We start from the raw sequence: 6,908 nt of genomic DNA on the forward strand, positions 1-6,908 counted from the left end.
AAGTGTCAGTTACTACTTACAAAAGTAAGTAGTAACTGACACTTGTAGTTTAGTAGTTTAGTAGTTTAGTTGTCATGCATTTTGCCTGATATTTTCTCTCAGATTAACTAAAGTACAAAGTAAGGAGAAACAGGAAGCAATTACTATCAAAATCCCTGCATATCTTTAAATTCCAAGACCTAGCAATTAAAACATAGTCAAATGACTTTAGTATATTTCTTTTAATATTGATGTACAGGGTGGAGCAAAGTAGGCTTATCATTCATATTGAAAATAATATAATAGTGCTCGCTTCGGCAGCACATATACTAAAATTGGAACGATACAGAGAAGATTAGCATGGCCCCTGCGCAAGGATGACATGCAAATTCGTGAAGCGTTCCATATTTTTAGATGGGAGGGGGGTGGGGAGCACAGGGTGGGGCAGGGGTGGGAATACAAGAAAGAAAACTGTACTTGAACAAAAGTTAAATTAAAAAAAAGAAAATAATATAATAATAAACAATAATACAAGAATAAGCTCTGGTTTTGCATACTAACAACTGTAAACCTCTTTTTGCTCCATCCTGTATGAGTATTCAATTCCAAATGAGAAGGAAAAAGTTTTAGGTTATTTTTTTCCTTCCTGTGTAGAAAATTGCAGTAAAGTGATAAGCTTAAGGTTTGAGATCTTTAAAAAAATTTACTTTTTGAGAATTAAAATATTATTTTTTCATATATTTTTAGATTTTATTTATTTTTAGAGAGAGGGGAAGGGATACAGAAAGAGAGGGAGAGAAACATTGGTGTGCAAGAGAAACATCCATTGGTTGCTTTCTGCATGCCCTCGACCAGAGACCCAGCTGCAAACCCGGCATGTGCCCTGATGGGACCCAGCCCACAATCCAGGCATATTCCCTGACTGGGAACTGAACTCATGACCTTTTGGTCCACAGGCTGGCACTCAGTTCACTGAGCCACACCTGCGGGGCAAAAAGTTTAATGAGAGATATGTTTATGTCAGCGATATTCATACTATATCTAGAAAGTCACCTATCTTAGGAAACAATCTCAAATCTTTCATTTCAAAATGAAAGTATCATATTAAAAAAATACATATGTACCTCCTTTAGTGTGTAGGTATCTTTTTTACCCCTGTTTATAGTATTGGTTTAACCCACATCAAATGTAGTTTATAAAGGCAAAGGACAAGTTCCATTGTATAGAGTATACAGACATAGCATCACATCATGGAGCCCATAGGAGGAAGGGTTGGGTAGGGGAAGAGACAATATTTTATGCTGGAAACATAAATTAGAAGCTCTAATCCTAGGAATGGATCTTAGCCAAAGGCTCTGCATCAGCACATAGATATTTTATTGAACTGTGGCTACACAGCAGCCTCAACTAGGACAGTGTCAACAATAAATCATATTCATGTAAGCTAGTGTGACTTGTTTTCCTCCCCTCCTCTTGGGTGTCCCTAGACTCTTGGGCTACAACAGTTAAGTTTTCAAGGATGCAGGGCAACATGAGGAGTACTCTTAGAGGCTGCAAGGTAATAGACATAACATTTATTAAATGCTCATTATGATCTAGGCACTGGATACTTAAAAGGAAAAGCTGCTTGTGTTTATGATAGTGGGATAATGGGTAATATTTAATTTTTTTTGAAAAATCGGACTATCCTTACTGCTAAAAGAAAAAATTATTTTGTAATTGATAGTTTCCTCCTTATCTGTGGAATACGAGGTAACCAAATGAGTGATGCATGAGGAGGTCAATTTTGTTGTACAAATGGCTGAAGAACTGGGTAAAACACGTCGTTCACAGCAAATGAGCTGTGATGTTTCTCTGAAAGCTTGTTTTTGAAGCATAAATTCTCTATGCTACATGGTTACTTCAGACAGTCTCAAAGCATAACCAAAGTCAAAGTGTTTAATTTGCTGAAAATTATTACAGGCCCCTATAACCTGCAGGTATTTTTTTAGACTGGGGATCAGAGGAGAAAGCAAACAGTTTGTATACCTATCACCATATGTGCATTATCAAAACAAATTATTTTAAAATTAATTAAAATTTATTAAATAAAATACATCTTGTGTCAATTTTAATCTTATTAGACTACTACATGTATCCTTAATATTTATCTTAGCTTACCAGTTGTAAAGGCATAATAAAAATTAGTCATTTGCTGTTACTAAATTATAGTACATATTAAAAGACATAATCTCCTTAGAAACATTTGAAAGTTTTAAGTGCTGACTAGGAAATTTTAAAATGTATTATTTTAAAAAGATTTCTTGATAGACAAATCAGTATTTCTGCCAGTTTTTGCATCATTATTTTTGGCAGGATAATAAGCTGTAGTGCCAGGATTCAGATCCATGGTAGTTGGAATTACAGATGATCCAAAAATTCATTCTCAAACTGTGATATATCTCACACCCATAGGAAGTAGGGTGTGGATTACAAATAACTGGATGTGTACAGGGTTTTAGAGTTACCCAAATATAGTGGGGGAAGTGACTGAAAATGGGGTGAGAGCTGAGCAAGTGGAATTGTTCCCTCTCTGACCTCTTCCCCCCACACAGTGCCCTAACAGAGCAACCTGGGTTGCCTTGCCCTGGGTAATACCTAAGGCTCTTCCCTAACAATGTAACAGGTGCACTGAGACAAAGAAATATGGCCTGAATGAAAGAACAGATCAAAACTCCAGAAAAAGAGCTAAGCAACAAGGAGATAGCCAGTCTACCAGATGCAGAGTTCATAACACTGGTAATGAGGATTATCACAGAAATGATTGAGTATGGACACAAAATAGAGGAAGAAGTGAAGGCTATGCAAAGTGAAATAAAGAAAAATATATAGGGAACCAACAGTGAAGGTAAGGAAACTAGGACTCAAAGCAATGATTTAGAAAAGAAGGAAGAAATAAACATTCAACCAGAACAGAATGAAGAAACAAAAATTCAAAAAAATGAGGAGAGGCTTATGAATCTCTGCTACAATGTTAAACATTCCAACATCCAAATCATGGGGTGCCAGAAAGAGAAGAGGAAGAGCAAGAATTGAAAATTTATTTGAACAAATAGTGAAGGAAGACTTCCCCTATTTGGTGAAGGAAATAGACATGCAAGTCCAGGATGCTCAGACAGTTCCAAAGAAGTTGGATCCAAGGAGGAACACATCAAGACACATCTTAATTAAATTATTAAATATTAAAGATAAGGAGAGAATCTTAAAAGCAGTAATAGGAAATGAGAGACTTACCTACAAAGGAGTTCCCATAAGACTGTCAGCTGATTTCTCAAAAGAGACCTTACAGGCAACAAGGAACTGGAAAGAAGCATTCAAAGTCATGAAAGGCAAGGATCTGCATCCAAGATTACTTTATTCAGCAAAGTTATTGTTTAGAATGGAAGGGCAGAGAAAGTGCTTCCCAGATAAGGTCAAGTTAAAGGAGTTCATCATCACCAAGTCCTTATTATATGAAATGTGAAAGGGACTTATCTAAGAAAAAGATCAAAACTATCAACAGTAAAGTGACAACAAACTCACAACTATCAAAAATTGAACCTAAACAAGAAAAACAAAAACTAAGCAAACAACAGAATCACAGAAATGGAGATCACATAGAAGATTGTCATTGGGGCCTGGGAGGGGGAGAACAGGGGAAAAGGTACAGGGAATAAGAAGCATAATTGGTAAGTACAGAATAGCAGGAATTAAGAATAGTATAGGAAATGGAAAAGCGAAAGAACTTGTATATACAACCCAGTGACATGAACTAATGGGAGCATTGCTGGAGGGAATGGGGGTTCTGGGTAGAGGAGGATACGGGGAGAAAAATGGGACAACTGTAATAGCATAATCAGTAATATATACTTAAAAATGAAAAAATAAAGCTACCCACATAAAGTTCTAATAAGGGGATGAGAACTTTTGAACTACTCTGATTATGTATATTAACAGAACATGTTAAAATACATAACATACATATGTTAACATTATGAATGTTAACACTCAAAGCCTTAGTACCCTGTCAGGCTTTTGCAGTCTGTAATGGTAAATACACAGTAATACTCAGCACTTTTTGAGGGGAAAGGCATAACTTTAAATAGTTTCTGAGACATATTCTTTGCTTATGAGGAAACGACTGAAGGTACAAAGTAGAGGGCTTCACTGGTGGAGTATGACATGTACTTTTCTCTTACATAGTGTACAGAAGAGCTGTCAGAGGCTCTGGTGGGGAGAGATGAGTTCCAGAGCTCAGGGAAGAGATTTCTGTTCCATAATTACAGTGGGAAAGTAGAAAGTAAAATCTAAACAGACACCCCTTCAAATGCTTTTTCAAAATTTATTTTATTGTAGATAGTAAAAACATTATGTTCATAATAAAAGATTACCAGATGCACAGAACATAGCTTAACATGGTAACTTTTTTATTTTGCAAAAAATTTATTGCCTTCCTACCAAATGCAGCTAGGTAGCATTATTTATTCACATTCATTAAGGCTCTACTTGATCTGACTTCTTCCTACCTTTCTGTCATCATCTCCTCTGATTTATTTCCTTGCTCATAGTATTCCAGCCATTGAGAAGTCTTTTCCCCCCTATTTTTCAAAGGTCAAGCTTGTTTTCATTTTGGGACTTGCTTATTCTTTCTGTGCAGAATTTTCTGTTCTCCCCACCCTATCTTTGCATGTTTGGTTTCTTTTTCCTTTCATCCTTTGTACCTCAGTGTGGCCTTCTCTTACTTTCAATCTATATTAACAGCCTCTCCAGCTCAGTCTTCTCTATCATATCACCTGTTTTTTAACAAATAATTTTATTACTATATATTATCTTTTTAAAAATAATTATTACTCTTTATTATCTTCTTCTCCTAGAATTTAAATCCCCAAGGTCAGGGAACCTTGCTCCCCTTGTTATATGTCCTCAAAATTGGTACTCAATAATATTGCTGAATAAATTATTAAAGTGGGAAAGTGTTGTTCAAAATATATTTTAAAGTTGTTTTTCTGATTTTTATGTTGGCAGCATGCTTCTTTTCTGTGTTTTGGTCCTGTAGTCAGTTTTCTCTTTTAAATTGAACTTATTGGGGTGACACTGGTTAAGAAAATTATACAGGTTTCAGGTGCATAGTTCTGTAGTCAGTTTCTTATGCTCTCTCATAAACCAAACAGCTTGTGTGGCATATTAAAGATTTCAAATTGGAGTTAAAAAATAAATTACTTATTCCTGGTAAATAGCACCATGCAATGCATGATTTAATTTCAAATTTTCTGCAGATTGAGACTGAGTTTCAAGTGCCTGTTGGCCATTTGTATCAGAATTGATACGCTTCAGTAGTACTGTACAATCTAATAGATAAAATTTGCAAAAAATATCTGATAGAGATAGTTTGGGGCTGGTAAAAAGGATTTAAAAAATTTCTATCCAATGCTGTCAACTTTGGTAGTTTGGAGACCATGCACATTTGCTTGATTATGAAGCAGTTGCATTAAATGGTCCCTTATTAGTTATAGTGCTTCTTGTAGACTGGCATTCAGGCAGCTCTTTAACCCAGTCAGTCAGCCATTTAACCCAGCCCTGGGAGGTGAACAGGGATAGGTGCAGGCCAGTTTAAGTATGATAGCAAGAGTTTGAGGAGTTCTTGGCTGGTATTCCTTATCAGTAAGTTAGGAGGGAAAACAGTTGCTTAGAGTAAGGGGAGAAATGGCAGGATGGGAGGCTTGAGGAAAGTGGTGAAGAACAGGAGGGGATTTGCTAGAAGAGTGAAAAAAAGGTTACTGACTGGGTAGAGATGAAGACCAAACAGATAGGTAATGATACATCTCAGTAGTACCAATGTGTTTATATGTATGAAGGACTGGAATGGCCTGCACCTATCCCTGTTCACCTCCCAGGGCTGGGTTAAATGGCTGACTGACTGGGTTAAAGAGCTGCCTGAATGCCAGTCTACAAGAAGCACTATAACATCACTGGAAAAAATTGATAATAAGGGACCATTTAATGCAACTGCTTCATAATCAAGCAAATGTGCATGGTCTCCAAACTACCAAAGTTGACAGCATTGGATAGAAATTTTTTAAATCCTATTCATATTGAATCTCAGCATTACCATCCTCTAAGAATAAGGCTAAAAAGTGTCTTATGGGCTTAGGAAATTTAGCAGCTTGAGTGCCTTACTGCAAATTGTTGAGGCATAGAGCACAGTATTTACTAGTGCCATTTCTCTCATGCCTTCTCACTTTGGAAAAATCAGTAGTCCTAAAATATTTTAAAGGAAATTTGTAAGTTTTGGGGTAATATAATAAACAAGTTTTTTTGAAAGATATTTGACAGTTCAAATTTTGGAAAACACTACCAAATGGGGTTTTCAGTATATGGTGATATATGAGATATAACTAAAACACAAAGGTAAAGGGATATTTATATGATGGTAATATTTCTATATTGCACTTGAATTGTTAAAATAATGATTCTAAGACTGCTAAGTTAAGTGAGTTCACTATAATCCCTAGAGCAACCACTAAAAATATATGCAGAGATACAATAAAGAAATATAAAGAGATATAACAAAAACACAGTAAAATGAAATACTAAAAAAATTCAGTCCATAAGAAGGCAAGAAAAGGAAAACAAATGAAAACAGGGACAAATAGAAGACAATAAAATGGTAGTTTAAACCTAAATACATCAATATTTATATTAAACAGTCTAACAATTAAAGACAGCAATTGTCAGAGTCGATGATAATTTTTAAAAAAGACTATTATACTCTAAGAGACCCACTTTAAATATAATGCAGTAGGATTAAAGAGATAGAAAAATATATATTATGTAAATACAAATAAAATACTTGGAGTGGCCATATTAATATCAGACAAAATAGACTTCCAAGCACAGAAAATTACCAGGGA

The 6,908-nt window shown here is 35.4% G+C and overlaps 1 non-coding gene across 1 annotated transcript; it reads left to right on the forward strand.

Annotated features, from left to right (window-relative positions):
• The first annotated feature begins 284 nt into the window (after positions 1-284).
• Positions 285-391, forward strand: LOC118989062 (U6 spliceosomal RNA). The gene has a single exon (XR_005066942.1). It is a non-coding gene; the product is annotated as a U6 spliceosomal RNA (small nuclear RNA).
• The last annotated feature ends 6,517 nt before the right edge of the window (positions 392-6,908 follow it).

The sequence above is a fragment of the Sturnira hondurensis genome, unplaced genomic scaffold, assembly GCF_014824575.4.
Source record: "Sturnira hondurensis isolate 20B ecotype Veracruz unplaced genomic scaffold, ASM1482457v3 Scaffold0006413, whole genome shotgun sequence".
In the NCBI taxonomy this organism is placed as follows: domain Eukaryota; kingdom Metazoa; phylum Chordata; class Mammalia; order Chiroptera; family Phyllostomidae; genus Sturnira; species Sturnira hondurensis.